We start from the raw sequence: 4,328 nt of genomic DNA on the forward strand, positions 1-4,328 counted from the left end.
ACAAAGGTGGCCAGCCAGGAAGCACAGCTGTGGCAGCAGTGGTGACCACCAATACGTCAGTTAATCCAGTAAATGAAACTCCACTAAATGTTCCAGTCAAAAGACAGACCTCATCAGAGCAGATTAAAACAACCAAATCCAGCCATAGACACGTGAATGTGTGTGGAGTGAAACACAAGAATGTTCCAGTCCACAACCTCACATCGGTTCACATAGTGTTTTGCTGTCAAACTCAGCAAATGCACTCTGGGTTTTGGAATTTGATTGCATGGATGCCCACTACACCCAACAGCAAGTGCACACCTGCTAGACATATTCTTTTTTTGAGGGGGGCGTGGCTGGCCGGGACAGCAATCTGAACCTGTGATGTTTGTGTTACAAGGCTGTGCTGTAACCAACTGAGCTAACCGGCCAGCCTGATGGACATATTCTTAAGTGAAAGAAACAAATGACAGAATTATCCATGCCATGTGGCTTTGTTTATTCAGAGTTCAAAAACATGCAAAGGTAAACCATATATTTCTAATATTCTCATAAAAATATAATTTGAAAAAATAAAGATGTTTTTATATTTTACTTGGAAAAGAAACCATGTAACAATTTTGCAAAATAAGAGCAAGTCTTTGTGTGGTTTTGGGACAGAAGGTGGCAAACACATCCACAATGTAGGACAGATAGTTTGGAAATCGACCCTTGATAAATGTGGGGATTTAATTTATGCTCAGCATGGCATTTCAGAGCAGTGGGGAAATATATCTTCCTTCCTTCCTCCCCTCCTGCCTCCCTCCCTTTCTCCCTCCCTGGCAGCTGGCCGGTATGAAGATCTGAAAGATTTTTCAATAAGTGGTAGTGGGGTGATTGGCTATCCATTTAGAAAGTGGTAGAGTACTGCTCCTGCCTCTCACAAAACACATGCACACACACTAAATGTGAATCCCAAACCACAGAAGCACTGGGAGAAAATGTAAGAGTAATATTTAGAATCTCGGAGTGAGAGATGCCTTTCTTAGGCTGAACACAAAAGGTTTCAAGGAGGAAAAGCCTGACAAATCTGACTGCAGAGTTTTTAAAATGTGATGCAATCAAAGACACAAAAATGTTAAATGACAGTCTGGAAGAAAATACTTGTAATCTTTATAACATTCAAATATTCGCCAACCAGAATCCATGAGAAGATGCTTAAAAGAAATGAAAAAACTTTTTAAAACTGAGTAGAAAAGTGGATAAAGTCTGTGGACCTGCAGTTCTTAGGAAACTAAATGGACACTAAACATGAAAAAGTTGGGAAAAGCAGGGAAGAGGGGTGTGTGGGGCTGTATGTGAGGAAAGGCTGCTCCTGTCCTGCTGGTCCTCCAGAGAATCTATCTGTAGATGTTTGTGATCGTGGTCCACCATTTTTTCATCTTGATTTATTTGTAAGTCTTTCATAATTTCATCTTTAAGCTTTTGGTAAATTTCTGTTCTTTTTCTAGCTTCTCCAGTGATTTACGTGGTCATCGTTTTGGGGCTTTTTTCTAATGATGCATTTAAAGCTTCAGATTGTCTTCAGAGGATGGCTTTGACCACCCCTCACAGGTTTGATGTGTCCTGCTCTCGCTCATTTCTGTGAATACACTGGAGTTTGCCTTGATTTTCTTTTTCACTCAGGAGTTGATTAGAGGGCTGGGCCAGGGGTTCAGATCCCTGTACTGGCCAGCCTCAAAAAAAAAAGAAAAAAAAAACTAGAAGGGTGTTTTGGAATGTCCACATCAATAGGAGTGTTTTGTTATCCTTTTGTTATTGGTTTCTAATCATTTTGCTTTGTAGCTGCAGAACTGTGCTGTGTGGGGTTCTGTTGTGCTTTGGGAGGTCTGCTTTGTCTGTGTCCTAAAGCACGGCCAACTTATGTGAACACTGCAGTAGTTTGGTAAGAACATGGATTCTTTATGGGTTAAAGGTTCCACGCCTGTTCTCCTATGTCTGCCAGATCACTTATTAATTACTTGATCTTCATGTTTTAATCTCATGAAACTTTTATTAAAATTTACATGGATGTAGTTTAGAGCAGCATGCCCAAAGCCCACCGCTTTCAAGTCTGGTAGGTGTCCTACTGCATGTGTGACAAAAGAGCCTGCTTGCCACTTAGGCTGCTGCTGCTTGATTTCTCAATTTTAGATTCGGTCCATTTCTACCGTGGAGACTAAGGATTAGGGTTAGGGTTAGGGTTAGGGACCCTTACGTCCCACCACACACACTCCCCTTTCCCCACCCGACTGCTAAGGCTGCATCATACTTCATGTTTTTTAGTTAGATCAGCATCCAATGCTGGCTCCACAGTGACTGGTATCTACTGCAGCTGAGACACCGGCCATAGTATGATGAGATTTCCTTTCCTGTACAGCTTTTCGTTTTACCCGCTGCATCATACTTCATGTTTTTTAGTTAGATCAGCATCCAATGCTGGCTCCACAGTGACTGCTATCTACTGCAGCTGAGACACCGGCCATAGTATGATGAGATTTCCTTTCCTGTACAGCTTTTCGTTTTACCCGGAGGTAATGATTATGTCCCCTCCTTCTCCTCTGCCTCTTCCTCTTTCTTCTCCATTTTCTAGAACTGATTATTAATTCTTTCCCAAGCTTTCCAGCACACCCGTGACACTCCTTTCACAGACAGCCAAACCCAGCAGGTTTTCCAGGAGCCCCTTGCTGGAGGCCGGCCTCTCCCCACCTCCCTGTCTCCTGTCTGCAGGATCCCGTTTCCTGGGCCCTGTTTTTGTATTTCTCACTTCACTCCCTTTTTTGTGTGGAATGTATCATCTAGCAGCTTCCTCTGAAAGGGTTCAGAGGATAACATTTTGGGGACTTTAATAATGTGAAAATTGGGGGCGATAAAAATTTAAAAATAAAGATCTGAAAATATCTTTATTCTACCTCCACGCCTGAATGATGCTTTGGTTGGGTAAAGATTCTAGGTGGGAAATAACCTTCCTTCGGGATTTTCACAGCCTCCTGCCATTGCCTTCTAGCTCCCAGTGCCACACTATGCAGTGCCCTGAGCCACGTGGCCTCCTGCAGCTTCCTAGGTGCCCTGTTTTTTTTCTCTTTTAAGATCTCCCTTCTCTTGCCAGTGTTCAGAAATGTCACTGTAATATGCTGTGGTGAGGGTCTGTTTCCTTTCATGGTCCTATGTAGGCCCTTTCAGTCTGGAGCCTCGTTCCCCTCATCTCTGGGAAGTGCGTGTGCATGTGTGTGCGTGTGTTTGCTTTCTCTCTCTTCCTCAAAATTGTATTCATTGGATGTTGGACCTACAGAATTGATTCTCCAGTTTTCTCATGTTTTCTTAACTGTTTTCTGTCTTAGCTTTCTGCACTTTGTTTCCAGTCCTCTATATTAGACAGTATTTGCTGGCATGATGCTCTAGCAAACAACTCCAGAATTCCACTGACACACTGTGAGCTTTGTTTTGTGTTCTGCTCATGGGTCTGAGGTGGGCAGAGTTTGCGAGTCTTCTCCATGCCCCTCGGTCTTGGAGGTCTCCCCAGGGCACACTGTTCTCATGTCTGACGGCAGAGACATGGGAGGGCCATCATCGCACACAGGTATGTGTAAAGTACCTGCTCTGTGAACACCAGCAACGGGGCAGGAGAACAGATCTCAGTGGAAACACTGTAAAGCCACGTATTAAAGGGGGAGGTCTGTAATCCTGTCACAGGAAGGGGTTAAGAAGTAGGAATCGCAATCTGCCACACCTCCTAGGGAACTTTTAATTTTGACGTCACATTTTTAAGTTTAAAGGGCTCATTTTTGTTTTCCGGGTGGTGCTATCCACATCCTCCTCCTCGTGTTTCGTGGATGTGTCTTACCTCTGAGGACAGGGATAGTGTAGGCTTGTTTTCTTCTGCTCTGTAATTTCCGTCTCTCCTTTGAGTTTCTTTTATCCCCGGCTGGTTTTCTGGGTTGTGTTTTTCATGGCAGAGGCTTTCTCAGATGCTGGTGGTCCCTGAGTGCTGTGTGCGCCTGGGTGGGGCTCCTCCATGGTCATGCTTCGGTGGCGTGATCTGGCAGGTTTCTGGTTGCTTCGCGTGGGGCACCCTGGCTCTCAGTGTCTGTATGCTTCTGCCGTTGGCTGGTCATTTTCCCCAGAAAAGAAATCTTCCCTGTGTTGGGGCAGGTGTGGGTGCGTGGGTAGAATAAGTTAGCCAGCCACTGCTCTTGGTGCAATGAGAGGAGGGGCTCAGGACTTCATTTTTTTTGTTTTTGTTTTCTTTCTTTCTTTCTTTCTTTTTTTTTTTTTTTTGTCTTTTTTTTTTTTTTTTGTGTCCGGCAACGGATCGCAACCCTCAGTGT

The 4,328-nt window shown here is 44.1% G+C and overlaps 1 protein-coding gene and 1 long non-coding RNA gene across 2 annotated transcripts in view; both read left to right on the plus strand.

Moving 5' to 3' along the window:
- TEX22 (testis expressed 22) overlaps positions 1-4,328 on the plus strand; it is a 15,771-nt gene that overhangs the window by 7,472 nt on the left and 3,971 nt on the right. The gene's annotated exons all lie outside the window — the stretch shown is intronic.
- Positions 2,467-2,911, plus strand: LOC103591764. Its single transcript, XR_550608.1, has 2 exons — positions 2,467-2,534; positions 2,619-2,911. It is a non-coding gene; the product is annotated as an uncharacterized LOC103591764 (long non-coding RNA).

This window comes from Galeopterus variegatus, unplaced genomic scaffold (assembly GCF_000696425.1).
Source record: "Galeopterus variegatus unplaced genomic scaffold, G_variegatus-3.0.2 Scaffold1026, whole genome shotgun sequence".
Lineage (NCBI taxonomy): Eukaryota > Metazoa > Chordata > Mammalia > Dermoptera > Cynocephalidae > Galeopterus > Galeopterus variegatus.